Source organism: Lissotriton helveticus, chromosome 3_1, assembly GCF_964261635.1.
Source record: "Lissotriton helveticus chromosome 3_1, aLisHel1.1, whole genome shotgun sequence".
Lineage (NCBI taxonomy): Eukaryota > Metazoa > Chordata > Amphibia > Caudata > Salamandridae > Lissotriton > Lissotriton helveticus.
In genome coordinates this window covers 1389829742-1389845315 of record NC_136061.1, presented here as the reverse complement: position 1 = coordinate 1389845315, position 15574 = coordinate 1389829742, and the positions used below count along the sequence as shown (strand labels likewise).

Genomic DNA, 15574 nt, shown 5'->3' with positions numbered 1-15574 from the left:
TCCTGCTTTCCAACTTTTTCCCTACTGTTGCACTCTCTGGAGTGGGATTAGTACTTTTTCCCCTCCCGCTATCCAACACTTTCCCTACTGTTGCACTCACTGGAGTGGGACTAGTAATTGTTACCCTCCCGCTAACCAACGTTTTCCCTACTGTTGCAGTCTATTGAGTGGGAATAGTAATTTTTACCCTCCCGCTATCCGTTTTCCCTACTGTTGCACTCTGGAGTCGGAATAGTAATTTTTACCCCTACGCTATCCAACGCTCTCCCTACTGTTGCACTCACTGGAGTGGGAATAGTAATGTTTACCCTCCCAGTATACAACAAATTCTTTAATTTTGCAATTATTAGAGCATGAATACTAATTTTATTCCCTTAGCTATGTAATGTTTTTAATTTTGTTATATTTAATGTAGTGTAAATTATTAATTAACATAAAAAATATTACGGTAATTATTTAAATTATATATTATTTATTTTTATATTTAGATAATAGGTTCATTTATATATATATATATATATATATATATATATATATATATATATATATGTAAATATATTTGTAATAATGTTTTAAATATTTTATAATTAAGATTATTAATTATTTTATATTATTAAGTAAATGTATATGTTTAATATTTAATTACTTTTATATTATTTTTAATACATTTAAAAAATTCGATATTTTAGCTAACCATATATTAACTATCTATATTTTGTACTCAATATTTTAGTACTTACCTGTTTGTAAATAGGGATTCTATATTTTGTACCTCGATATTTAGTCACTGAATATATCTCTTCAGCCACACTCAAGCCAAGAGACTGACATGGAAAATTCTGAGAAGGTTGAGCACCCAATTCGGCTAATAACTACTTTTAGTACACAAGAACAGGCTATTCGCAAGATCATTTACTCATTTTGACCGATAACATTCTTGGTCCCATTCTGCCGAGCCTGCCAGCTATCACCTTCAGACGGGCACCCTCTATGAGGGAAGCTCTTGTTAAATCTATGCCGGAGGTGAAACCTAGCAATACCTGGCTTACTAAAACCGTTTTTTTTTTTTAATTTAGCTCTTGCCGGGCGTGCACGTTTACTAAGAATAGCACCCACTACAAAACAGCTTTTAGTGATAAGGAGATTGCTATTCAGGAACACCTAACATGCCGATCTGAATATGCCATTTACAAGTTGAGGTGCACTTGCAATCTGGAGTATAGTGGCAGTACTAAGCTTCCAGTGCATACGCGCATTCTCCAGCATGTTACGGCCATCGTGAACACTGCCGTGTTGAAATCACGGCACATCAGCAGTATAATCCCTCTTTTATAAGTGTGGAGTGATCCTGGGTGTGTCATCCTCCGTTGGGGTAACCTTGAAAACATATTAGTGACATGCCCTTGGTCACGGATAGGCACCATTGTCAGTGTTCTGGAGGTCCGTGTGTCTCTGGATTCATTAATCGCACGAAAGAGGTGATTTCAACGCGGCACTGTCTGTGAGGGAGTCCCACCCCCGGAGCCCTGCGGGTTTGCTCGCTGTAGAGATTGCTGCAGCTGAGCAGAACAGGAGATGCCCACCAGATGATTACAAAAGCCCCTTGTGATTGTGGAACGAGAAAAGTTGATGGCGCTCATGTGGGTTTATATCGACACTACAAGTCCCAGAATTCAGTGGTCTTGATTTTCACATTGATTGAAGAAATAAAAGAGGGATTATACTGGTGATGTGTCGTTGCCGTCATTCTTGTTCGTGGCCCATGATGAAGGGCGTAACCAGCCTGAAACGCGTTGGCTAAAGAAGGAGGCTGTAATTGAAAATACTTACCTGCTGTGTGGAGTGATCCTGGGTGTGTCATCCTCCGTAGGGGTAACCTTGAAAACATATTAGTGACCTGCCCTTGGTCACGGATAGGCACCATCGCCAGTGTTCTGGAGGTCCGTGTGTTTCTGGACTCATTAGTCGCACGGAAGAGGTGATTTCAGCATGGCAGTGTCTGCAAGGGAGTCCCACCCCTGGAGCCCTGCGGCATGAGTGATGTAATATTTGAGGTCATAAGCAGTGCACTGTGTGGGCATAAGCTATAGTTAGCTCGGGTAACTATAACTGCCGAATTTCACTGGTTTTGTATGAGTGAAATCTGACCCTAACTATAATGTCCGGGTAACCTTTGTTTTTTGAGTGAATTTCTATGTTTTGTTTTTTAACAAGTAGTCGTGTTTGCAGAGTGGTGGGGAAAAGGGGCTGGGCCTCCGACCAGCTCTCGGGAATCCCGCTGTGTACGTCTTACTGGAGGCTTCTTGACCCCAGCGTCCCTCAGGAGTAAAGTGAACTTCATCCCCCAACCAGTTGTGCACCCCGAGCTGCGTTTGCAGAGTGGTGGAGAAAAAGGGCATGGCCTCCGAAGATCTCTAAGCAATCCCACTGTGTGGGACTTACTGGATATAACAGGAGGGGTAGTTGGCCCCCAAGGACGTCCTTGGGGGCCATCTCCCCCTCCTGTTACCTCCAGGAAGTCCCACATAGCAGAATTGCTGAGACCTCATAGGAAGCCATGCCCCCTTTCTTCACCACTCTGCAAACGCGCTTCCTGGCGCACTACTAGTTGGGAATAAAGTCCCCTTGGCTCTTGAGGGTCCTTGTGGACCAACTACCCCTCCTGTTCCCCTCCTGTTAACTCCAGTAAGTCCCACACATCAGGATTGCTGAGACCTCGTAGCAGTCCACGCCTCCTTTCTTCACCACACTACAAACGCATCTCCTAGCACACTACAAGTAGGGTGATGAAGTCCCCATGGCTACTGAGGGTCCTCTGGGGCCAACTACCCATCCCTGTAGCTCCAGCAAGTCCCACCGGGTGGCTTTGCTAAAAGGTTTTTGGTGGCCAAGCCCCCTTTCTCCACCACTCTGCAAATATGCCTCCTGGTGCACTACTAGTTGGGGGATGAAGTTCCCTAGGCTCTTGAGGGTGTTTGGGGGCCAACTAGCCCTCCGGTTACATCCAGTAATACCCACGCAGCTGGATTGCTGAGAGGTCATCAGAGGCCTCACTCCCTTTTTCCACCACTCTGTAAACACACCTCCTGGCGCACTGTTGCTTGGGGGAAGAAATCCACTTTAGTCTTGAGGCCCTCAGGAGGAAATAGGATCTCATCTCCCCACCAGAATGCACGGGGAGGTGTGTTTACAGAGTGGTGGAGAAAGGGGGCCATGGCTTTCGACCACTTCTCAGCGATCCCACTGTGTGGGGCTTACTGGAATTAACAGGATGTCTTTTTGGTCTTGGGGCTCTGCGGGACCCTCCCAAACAGGCCTAGGGGTCAGGAGTTTCTAACTTGCCCCATTTTCTTTTTTACATTTTTTTTATTGTGATCCGGTTCAACCTAGCCACAAGATGGCTGCCTACATTTTCTGGTTCGAAGCATTGGCAGCCAATCAGATCTCAGCACGGGAGGGGTCGTGAATCCGCCACATCCTTATATATACAACTGGAAATTTCTTAAAATTTCTCAGCAACTACTGAAGGTCTAACGGTCCTATGGGAATTAACTTGGGGGAAAAAGTGCTTTTAAGCACCGTCTGGTTCTCGGCCCCCGTTTGAGTGATCACCCCAAAACTTTCAAGGTAGCAGCTGAGGGCAGCATTGTATTCATTTTGAAGATTTCGTAAAGATATGTCAAACAGGCCCAAAGTTATTGGCAAAACAAAAAACACTTTCCTAAGGAAACTAGGTCCTAACTATAACAACCTAACTATAACTACCTACTGGCGACCACCATCCTGTTACATCTTGTTTATTACGTTAGACCACCTCAGACATTGGACCACCAGAGAGACGCGTTTCAGCAGTAACACTGCCTTTCTCAATTTGAAGTGCTCCATATTGGTGCTCTATTTAAGCATTAAAATCAATTGACACAAACAATGCACTATTTTTTGGCAGCGAGTAAACAAACATATAATTATTGTAGGGGACGGCTCTCCTTTAAAACCATAAAACATCACTGTAGCTCCCAGTATTTAGTAAAAGCAAAATTGATGCTCATCTCAAGCTTATCCATAAAAATATATAACTTGCAGTCAATCCTACCAAGAGTTAATCATGCAGTAAAAATAATTCACACATTGCGTTTCAAGGTCCCATCATGCATCTTAATAGTACATGTAAAAGACGGACTGGAATGTAAAACGAGTCCACTGCTGCCAGAAAGGCTTTAAAGTGTCTGCTAATTAAACCAAAAATCAGGCACTAGAATCAGTTATTAAAACAGAATTCTTTACAATAAAGCCGTCTTTCAGGCTCACCCAAGGTTATCCCTGATGTGAATCATGACTTTCTACTTGAGGGAAATCAAGCTCTCCTAATCTGAATGATACTCTTCACTCAAAGCTTGTAGTTTGCACACAAAGGCGGCTGTGAACAATTTAACATTAAGTCCCTTGTGGCCCAGTCCGTTATTCAGTATTGGAGTCCCATGAGTGCGCCGCTTGGCCAATGTCATCCGTAGTGCCAAGCTCCAAATCATGAGAGGTATTCCTAGGGAGAGGTTCGCCATTTGTGCAAGAACTCCAGTCCCCACCAAGGGAGCCTCTGCTCCCTCCTCTTTGGCCACTTCCTCATTTCCATCATCACTCTCCTTGCATGAGGGCACGCCTGCCTGTTAAATCTAAAAGAAAGGTTGCGGTATGCTGGCATTCTGCCAGATCGCTGGTGGTGCACGGTAAAACAGCACTACCGCTAGTGTTACTGCTGAAAAGCATCTCTCTTTTGGGGAGGTTTTTGTTATAAAACATATATATATATAAAAGCACTCTCTGAACCTCCACACCAGCAAACAGAGAGAAACTGACCCAAATAATGATGGCAGGTAAGATGTTTATTATACTCTCACTCCGTGATGCGTTTCGAGCACCCTGTGCCCTCGTTCACACATAGAGAACACAATCTGATAGAATGATACATATTATATTTCAACAGCTTACTGTCTATAATACGTCATCCCACGCCTCACATAATATTATCTTTTCAAAATAATGCCAAGTCCACGTAACTGCTCTTGTTTCATTCTATCAGCATAAATGCTTGAGGAAACACTGTCACTTTGTATTCCAAACAAATTAGTTATATTCTGTATATATAATCATCTGCAGTACAATGATATATATATATATACATATATATATATATATATATACACACACACACACACACTGGAAAAAAAGTTTACAGGGACATTATAGTTAGGCTTAGATTTCACTCAGGTACAAAACCATTGAAATTCAGCAGTTGTACCTGAGCTAACTATACCTGACACCCCCACAATGCACTGCTTTTGACCTCATATATTACATCACTGGTGACATCTCAAATGACATCACTGTATGGATGAGTGAGTGGTTGTGTGGGGGTGTGAGTGGGTATGTGAGTGGCTGTATGGGTGTGTGAGTGGCTGTATGGGTGTGTGAGTGGCTGTATAGGCCTGAGAGTAGGTGTGGTAGTGGTTTTGTGTGTGGTAGTGGCTGTATGGGTGTGTGAGTGGCTGTGTGAGTAGCAGTATGATGAGTGAGTGGTTGTGTGAGTGGGTCTGTGAGCCGATGTGTGAGTCTCTGAGTAGGTCTTTGAGTGGGTGTGCAAGAGTATGAGTCGTTCTGTAACTGGGTGCAGGAGTGCCTCAGTGGGCCAGAGTGTCTCAGTGTGTCTGTGAAAGGGTGCATGAGTGTCTGAGTGGGTTTATGAGTGTGTATGAGTTTGAGTAGGTCTGGGAGTGGGTAGGTGAGTGGGTGGGTGAGTGGGTCAGTGAGTGGGTCTGTCAGTGGGTCTGTCAGTGGGTGTGTCAGTGGGTGTGTCAGTAGCTGTGTGACTTGGCCACAATAGAACTGCACCTGCCCCTTTATCCAACAAGTGTCCACCATTTTCCACAAAATATCTACCCAAGTGGAGTATTTTCTACTGATAATTACTAAGTGCTACCTTCTTGGGTAACTGTCTAGTGCATATTCTACACTACATCTGCGTAATGGCACAGGAGGAAATGTTACCAGTGATCTCATGTACGTTTTGGCAAAGTGATTGTTCATCATGCACCTTTCATCTAGAAATCTGTGAAAAAATGAATCTTACTATAGAGAAGATGACAAGAGTACAAAGAGGTAAATCTCCACCAAACAGGGGTCCTTCTTCTTAACTATGAAGTAAGTGCTTCTTTCTTTGGTGGAGATGTCCACATATTCCTCAGCATCAAGAATGTGTCACTAAAATCACTGAGAAACACGCTGGGCCTCTTCTTAAGCTGGCCATCATCCGGTCAAACGGTGGGAAGACCGTTGCATACTGCTAAGGTGGGCGGGCCATACGGGCAAACCTTCCGAGTAATTTTGCACATTTGAAAACTCGCAGCAATTTAATGGGAAAACCATGGACTCTGCTCTTACCCGGTAAGGACAAGAAAGAACCCACTCGTCACAGTCGCTTCTGATTATGCTCCAAAAGATCAATGGTATTTTCACCCCAACAAAGCATTTCAGATCATCTTTCAATGTGGAATTGCCAACAAAACACACTTGCTTTGCCTTTGTCAATCCCAGGAAGTCAGGAACATTTGTCTGTTGTAGAAGTGGAACTTCAATTGGGGCACCTGCTATGTTTACATGTCTAAGTGCTTCATTTTGGAGATGGGGGGCACTGCAAACACCCCCCCCCAGGCGATTTCAGCTCCGTGGACCCTATCTGCTGGGCCGGACAAACCTCTATGGAGGTGGAGGGATGCACTGCTCCCTCCCTGGGCTGATTTCAGCCCCCGGCCAAGTCTATCTGGGTCTCCTGGCCCCACCCAGGGCACCTAGTGTGCTTTGATGGTGACCCCAGAGAGCTTAAATGGCACAGCGGATCCTGCTAGCTCCCCACTTCCTGCGGGAGACGGTATTGCTTCCACACGCAGGGAGCTGCTGAATATACAGCTCCCTGTGTGCTGGAGCAACCTTTCATCTATTTTCCTGACCGCATGACAGTGGGCAAGGTAACAGATAAAAACTCCGCTTCTGGCAAGCGGGAGCAGTTTGACAGCTCCCGCTTGCTGGGAGCAGAGTTAGTGGTTGCTCTCGCTTGGTGGGAGCTGTCAACGCTCCCGCTAGGCGAGAGCAAACTGCTATCTCCTGAAGGTGCCCCCCTCAGGAGATAGCGGGAGCTGGCCCTGTGGGGGTGGCAGTCCACTTGCCCATTATCGGCTCCCGGAGGTGGGGCATGCATCCCCCTCCTATAAGTGGCACGTGCTGGCCCCGGGAGGTGGTGGTCCCTGGTGACGTATATGGCCCCGGAGAGGGGTCTCCATCCCACTTTTATATTTTACCTTGGACCCGGGGAGGTGGTGGTCCCCTGGACCCCAGGGGTTCGCGCAACCCTTCTTTAAATGTTATTTTTTAAAATTTTGCCCAGGGAGGTGGTGGTCCACGGGGCTTCAACAACCCCTGAATTCTGCTAGCTCCCCACTTTCTGCCAGAGACGGCATTGCTTGCACACGCAGGGAGCTGCTAAATATACAGTTCTCTGTGTGCTGGAGCAACGTTTCAATTGTTTACCTGACCGCATGACAGTGGGTAGGGAAACAGATGAAAACTCCACTTACGGCAAGCGGGAGCAGTTTGACAGCTCCCATTTACTGGGAGCGAAGTTAGTGTTTGCTCTTGCTTGGTGGGAGTTGTCAAATCTCCCGCCAGGCGAGAGCAAACTGCTATCTCCTGAGGGTGGGCCCCCCAGGAGATAGCAGGGCCCCCCAAGGAGATAGCAGGAGCTGGTCCTGTGGGGGGTGGCAGTCCCCTGGGCCATTAGTGGTGTCGGCCCTTTGGGGAGGTGATGGTCCACTGTGACATATACGGCCCCGGAGGGGGCCTCCATCCCACTTTTATATATTTTGTTGGTCCCAGGGAGGTGGTGATCCCCTTGACTCCAGAGGTCCTTGCAATGCTCCTTTAAATGTTTTTTTATTTTTATTTTGCCCCCAGGGAGGTGGTGGTCAACGGGGCTTCAACAACACCTGGATCCTGCTAGCTCCCCACGTCCTGTTGGAGACAGCATTGCTTCCACATGCAGGGAGCTGCTAAATATACAGCTTCCTGTGTGAGGAGCAACCGGTTATCTGTCGTCCTGACCGCATGACAGTGGGCAGGGAAACAGATGAAAAGGACGCTTCCTGCAAGCGGGAGCAGTTTGACAGCTCTCGCTTACTGGGGATCAGAGTTAGTGTTTGCTCTCGCTTGGCAGGAGCGGTCAAAGCTCCCGCCAGGTGAGCGCAAACTGCTATATCCTGAGGGTGGGCCCCCCGGGAGATAGCAGGATCCAGCCCTGTGGGGGTGGCAGTCCCCTGGGCCATTATTGGTTCCAGGAGGGGTGGTGCACGCAGCCCCCCTCCTATAAGTGGCACAGGCTGGCCCCGGGGAGGTGGTGGTCCCCGGTGACGTATACGGCCCGGGAGGGGGGCCTCCATCCCACTTTTATATATTACGTTGGCCGCGGGGAGGTGGTGCTCCCCTTGACTCCAGGGGTACAAGCAACCCTCCTTCAAATATATATATATATGTTTTTTGCGCCAGGGAGGTGGTGGTCAACAGGGCTTCAACAACCCCCGGAAAGGGGTCTGCGTGGTCCCTCCTCCATTTAAATAATAAAGCCCTGGGGAGTTTGTGGTACAGGGGGCTCAAGAAACCCAATGGAGGGGAGCCTCATAGCGCCCCCTCCCATCTAATAATAAAGCTCCAGGAAGGTGGTGGGTTCCGTGGATAAAAAGGGCCTTAGGCTTGACAAACGAATTTCGCTGAAACGCGTTGTTTGCACAATAAATGACTGCGTTATCCTCCGTGTGGCATCCTTTATTTCCTGATCGGCAGTGGATTTGCTTCGTTTGTTTGGGCGGCAGTTGCTGCCATCGCTGGCACCGCATGGCAGGTAGAACAGCTAATTAAGCAGCAACTGTAAAACATTTACTCCACATATGCCTTTACCATTCATGTCCTTTCAAAAATAAAATTCTTAATATTTAACTTTAAAACTTTTACCATGCATATTCCTTCACCATTCATGCCTTTAGAACGAAATTCATTGTACAGGTATGCGTCGTAAAGGCATATTCATGGTAAAGGATTTATGGTAATCGTCATGCATGGTAAAGGATTCGTGGTAATGGTCATGAGTGGTTATGACTGAGTTGTAATGGCTGTTTCTCATCGCAGGCTCGAAATACTACCTCAAACTGGACAGACTAATTCTCGGGATATATACATGCATACTTTACAAAAGTTGGAATTTGATGGCTAAATGGTAGCAAAAGGGACACCATAAGCAGAAGACATATCTGCATTGGGGCACCGGATTAGAGAAATGCAAAACAGGGAAGGAGAGGATATATTCCTAAACATAAATGCAAAGTCAACATTTTTGTTCAAAATAAAAGACAGTTAAGTATGCAAATTTGATACTCAGTGCGGTTTCACTTTTAATTATTAATAAATTAATTAACCCTGTTATGCATATTTAAAGCGATTGTAATATTTATATATTGCTTTGATCGGTGCAGCACCTTCATAATGTGCTTACTGATCTGAATGGTGAAACAAGCCGAGCTCGGCTAGGTCCCAGCTGGCTCTTTAATTTTTCTGAAACAAAATCCTCACTTTTAAAAATCTCATTTACAATAATTGCAATGCAAAAAAAATCAAATAGCTGGGATTTTAATTATACTGCTATGTGACTGTGCCAATTTCCCCATACAAGCTGCAACTGCATGTAGAACAGGTTGTACTGAAATGACTGGCTGAACTCCAGTTGACAAGGGAATATAGCTGGGGCGTGAGAAGTAGAGAGGATGAGAAAGCAAGAGAAATAAACTCTAAATTCTTTCAAAGAAATGTGGATATCTTTGTAGATATGTTACAGTGAGTAAGCAGTACTTACCTGTGATCTGTTTTCAATGATGTTTTAGCCAGAGGTTGAGAGCAGCTTTATTGATTATGTGTTTTTTGAGGCGGTTGAGTGCATCATTATTGATTATGTGGCATTACTACTCATAAAGCTTGTTAATAAAGCTAGTTATTGGGTGGGGAACATACAGATAGAGAAGCACACTGCTGTTGGTTCTTTGTGAAATGGACTAGTACCCATGTGGGGCAGGTACACGACATGAAACAATAAATACATATTTTAGATAAATATATATCACTAACTAGTAAACTTTATTAGCTTCTTTGCACAGTTAGTTAAAACCATTGCAATGGAAATGTCTCCAAAACACCTTTACATCCTTGATAGCAGGGCCAAACTGACCATCACATTTAAAAATCATTTTTCAGACAAGGCAATCTTACACAGTGGCCTTATTTGCGAGTAAAAATTTTAAAATCAGAGATAAAATCAACATTGTGACTTAGTGTAGTGTGAGAACACTAGGGCGTACTATAAAATAGTCAGTAATGAGTTTTTGAGGAGTAGGGACCAGACTGGGAGAGGTGACACGAGGAAAAAGTAGGTCTTCCAAGATTCTCACGTATTTTCCGGACCTTGCGAGCGTTGAGTGTGTGTTCCTGTGAAGCAAAGTGCAGATGCCACCAAGCATGTGCAATGGCTTCAGGAGAGCTCTTCTGTGGGCATCTAAGACAGGACAGCAGCACAAATGGAGGATCCATGATTCAAACCTGTAATTCTCAGTCTGGGGACCCCTCCTCTCCATGTGGGGCCTATTGGTAAAAATCAATGGTTTGCTGGCCTAGAAGGTGCATAAACATAATATTCCTGCGGGCCGACACGTTTAAGCTGTCAGATAGGTATGGTTGCGGTAACCCTGGGAGCTATGATTCATTAAGAGCAAGCAAAATGGTTGCAGATTTTAGGGTCTGAAAGTCCATCTGGTAGGAAATTTATCTTGCCTCCTTCTTTATGGCCTTTTTCTAAAATGTGTAGGGAATAGAGTCTGCTTTTAACGCTGATTCATCAATTTTTAGGGATCTTATGTCCTTTACAATTTGTTGATTCCATGGATTCCCGGGACTAGAGAAGGTTTCTTTTAGGCGAGCTTTAAGGGTGTTGTCTGCGGTTTTTAGTACCCTCATGAAGTACTTCAAGGTGTCTGGTTCGCATCAAAGGGATTTACTTGTAAGGCCCAGCTCATGTCGTAATCTTGCCCTGTGTGTATATTTTGGGAGTCGAAAGATTTGTTTGTAGATGGTGCTCTGGGCATGGTCAAAACTGGCCGTACATGCGTCGGGAAAGGCCTGATGCCCATAACTTAGGGCGGGAAGAAGGGTGGCTTTAATCACCTTCAGTATGGGTTCGGCTGAAGGACTGCTCAGGGTCTTATTGAGACGGGTCAGGCTATATGTTATTGCGCTCAGCTTTTCACGGCAGCTAGATGTACAGATGATCTAGAGGACTCGCTAAACCATGCCCGAAGGTAGTTATACTTTGGTGTCGATTTGATCTTCGCCGACCCAATGCTCCATGTTAGAAATTTCTTTTTTTGGCAGCGGCCAAAGATCAGAGCTTTGGTCTTGTCCTGATTGATTTTGAGGGCATTAGCTTTATTATATACATCGAGCTTGCTGAAGGCCTAATTTAGCCTGATCCATTATGATATCGTCAGCATATTGTAGAATGTGCAATTTCAATTTTGTGTGACCCAGTTAGGGCGGAAGAATGCTGCTGTGCTCCAGGAATCTCCCAAGGTCGGCGGTCTAGAGGTTGATCAGAAGGGGTGCGAGAATGTATCCTTCCTTTAGGCCGTCTGAAGTGGGGATTTTTGCCTAGACAGTCATGGGGCCTGTTCTGACTTGCCTCCATGTGTTCTTGTGCAAGGAGCTGAGGACCCCGAGCAGATCCCCTAGTATCCCCCACGTGTCTAGTTTCTGCCAGAGAGTGTTGCGAGACACTTTATCAAAGGCGGCACTATAATCTATGAAACAGCAAAAGAGGGGAAGCTGACTTTTTTGGGCTGCTTTGTGGCGCAGAATGGCTAGTGCAGAAGCACGGAACCCAGTTTGAAAGTATGGTAAAATGTTATTTTCCACAACCCATTCTTCTAATGACTTGAGAAGACTCCGAGCATAAACGTCAGCCTCATGATCTAATAAGGCTATGAGTCGGTAATTGGCAGGAAGGGAGTGATCTCATTTTTTAAGAATTGGGCATAAAATAAAGCCTCTCCATAAATTTGGTATCTGGGATTTAATGAATGTGTGGTTGTACAGGGGGGATAACAGCTTGACCCAATCCTCCGGCGCACATTTGAATATGGTGGATGGAAGGCCATTAGGGCTGGGGGCACCATCATTTTTCATAGTTTTCAAAAGCCTGCAGATCTGTGCAGAAGGGGTCAGCTCGTGGATATCCATCCACATGTTATCAAATGACTCCCCATTTTCGACATCAGTGGAACCTGGGCTTTCACAGTAGTATTATTGAGTGACAGGATGTGACCTGGTCACTTCAGACACTACGTTCCCTCTACTCTTGTTGAAGGAGCATAGTTTATTAATGTGGTTCCAGAAATGTGTCAGATTTTTTTCTTTTAACAAACCATGTATTTTTAGCCAATCCTTCTGTTGTTTTTGTTTCTTAGCTTCCCATACTGATTTTTTATATAGTTTACATAAGGAGGCCATATCTTTGGTGGCGAGCACTGTAGCATTGAGTTTATACAAACGCACAGCCCTCCTTAGGGCTCTTCTTACAAAAAGGAGTGTGCTGCCATACAATGGCTGGTGGGTCAAACCTTTAGTGTTCCACTGTCTCGTTTTAAAGGTCCCCCTTTTATTGTTTCCTTACTCCTCTTTTTATTATCATTTTAGAGCATACCACAGCTCCATAGACATTGATATTAAGATGTTTGCTTGCAGTTCATTTCAACTACAGTAGTATGTAGTCCACAAAGCCACTGCTTCTAAACCAGTCGTCCACCTCGGAATGGTGTTGTACACTGTGCATAAGTGTTTTACTATTCCATGCTGGCCAACATGTTAATTCTAAGCGTTGAGGCTGTGCTTGAACTTTAAAATGATAAAACTCCACGTATAATACCACTGCAAGAAGGCCACCTGCTGCTATGTCTAATGTTATTTGTTATTTTGTCCAGTTTTATTATTTTAATTTATCTTTCATATTTTGTTGAATTTATGCGTTGTACTGTAGTTGTGTACGTGGGTAAAAGCAAAAATGAGTCTTTGGGTAGATGATTTGATGCCTAAGACCAAGGATGGGTGAGAGTCCATGTCACAATTTAACTCAAGTCAAGTCAATAATCTTTATTTCGTTGCTTCGCAACATAAAAGATGTACAATAAAAAAAACACATTATGCCAAAAAATCAATAATCACTACTACACTTCATCATTTTAGGACACACTATTATGGTTTAGAATCATCACAAGATAGAATAAATAATTTTAAAATACTTTTACACAACATTAAAAAAATCATTAAATCGAATTTATAACAGCCTTGGCATAAAGATTAAAATTGACAAATCAATAAAACAAGGAGAGAAAGCATTATACGTGGTTTGAACAGATCCGCAGAGTATACAACTTAAAAAGTAAGAGACATTTTCAATCTAATGAAGTTTACAGCCAGAAGAAATCTACTGATTCCAAACACAATTATTTGGCTGGTATCCGTTTTTAAAATTCTACCAGCTTCTTTATGGGAAGTAGAGCCAATGATATGACATAATGGCACTATCCATTTTTTCCTTGCTTTACCATAACTAGGACAAAAGAACAGTATATGTAAAACGTCTTCCCTTGTATTATTTGAACATAGGGTGCAGTACTCGCTGTTTGTCATCCCCCAGCTTTTCTCAGTGGCCTTAGTTCTTAATGTTCCATATCTATATTTTAAGTACAGAGTTTTGACCAATGGCGGCTGTACCTCGTCGAGAAATGATTCAAAGTTGGCCTCATTTTTAAACATTAACATTTTTTCAGTTAGGGGGCCATGTGATCTAGTATACATAGAATCGTGGCTCACATAGGACCAGAAGGAAAGTTTAACAGTTTTCTTGGAGGCCATATTTAAAGACTCCGGCTCACTCCAAAAGTGGGTTAGACCTAGCTTGTTAAGCCACGTTCTTACTCAATTAACAGGGCATGTATTTTAGCATGGCACTCCCTATCTCCCCAATTTGCTATAGGTGCTTTCTCCCATAAGCCAAGAATTACCTCCAATACACCAGGGCCAGCGACACACTGCCAAGCATACAAACTACCTACTTTCACATACACTCTAAGAAACACTCACATACAATTGCGTTCATACTCTCACTCTCACACACACTCTCAGACTCTCCTAATTTTTCTAATCCATTTGTGGGGAGAGTAGATTACCAAAACCTACCTAATCCGCTCTGCAGGTGAACCAGAAAAATAGACAGATTTCAGTTGGTTTAGGCGGTTCTCCAGGGAAGCAAAAAGTGGTTCAGATGTGCACCGCAATCCGCCTGCCGCATAAAGACCAAATTTATCCAGCCGCAAATATCAGTGCCTAACTTTTGTGTTGATATAGAAAAGCGTGGCCTGCTGCTGCCCCTGCTATACTTGCATTGCCTGTTAGCAAAGTTTAGTACAACATTTTCACGATTCACTCACAAAATTCAAACCAAATGGCATTGTCAATGCTGGTTTTCATTTAAAATATTTTACATTTAATTTATATTTAAGAACAAACATTCCAAGTAATTGTATACCTCCTTCAGATAACACTGTAGCAAAGTAATGCTGTGCTCTTCACTTCCTACTCGCAATGTAAAACAATGTACCAAAGTGCAGCATGCTGGTGCCTGAAAAGTAAGGAGTGGTAAAGTACCATACAGGACAAGGGGGCACATAACTATGTAAACAGTTTTTTTTTTAAATGTAATTGCAACTTGTGTATTTTTCAGCCTTCATTTTGGAACCAACTAAAGGTTAATTAGTAAAGCTGTGATGGGAGGAGATTACACTTGCAGATGCCAGAGTCTCAGTGCTAATGGGCAAATAAGCACACTCCTCTGGAACAGTGGGGCTTCCTGAAAACTTTACTGCCACCAGTCAAATCCCCATGTAGTGTGGAGCCTATGTTAAAGAGCTACCTACAACACCAACCTTCTGGGGTCACGCTACTTCGTTGAGCAGCAACAGGACGTTTCTGAATGAAAAGTTAAAATTCTCACTGCTGGTGCCTTTGCTCCAGAGCAAAACCCAGGCTTTTGGTGCGCTTTCATAAGCCCCTTAGCTAAAATATTTCTGGATCTCGAGTCCCGTCCCACAGAGGGTGCTGGCACCCGTGTCCCCTGCATTTCTGCACCCCCAACCATGTTAAACAATTCCACACAATTAAAAGTAATCACAGTTACTAACATGCTCATTGTAAATATGAGAATTTCCCAAATTACATTAAAGTTGAGGCTTCTCTTAACGGTGCATACAAGTGGTAAGCACAAGGAAATCTATAATGAAAATAACATGTCCACCTGAAGCATAAAAAAATCAAATTTTTATGATCATTTCCACTCTGACATTTTTTCCTTCATTTATGGTTTTACTTGGAACACAAAGCC

General features: G+C 44.0%; 1 protein-coding gene across 1 annotated transcript in view; it reads right to left on the bottom strand.

Moving 5' to 3' along the window:
* Positions 1–15574, bottom strand: part of PDIA5 (protein disulfide isomerase family A member 5) — a 1081671-nt gene that overhangs the window by 292806 nt on the left and 773291 nt on the right. The gene's annotated exons all lie outside the window — the stretch shown is intronic.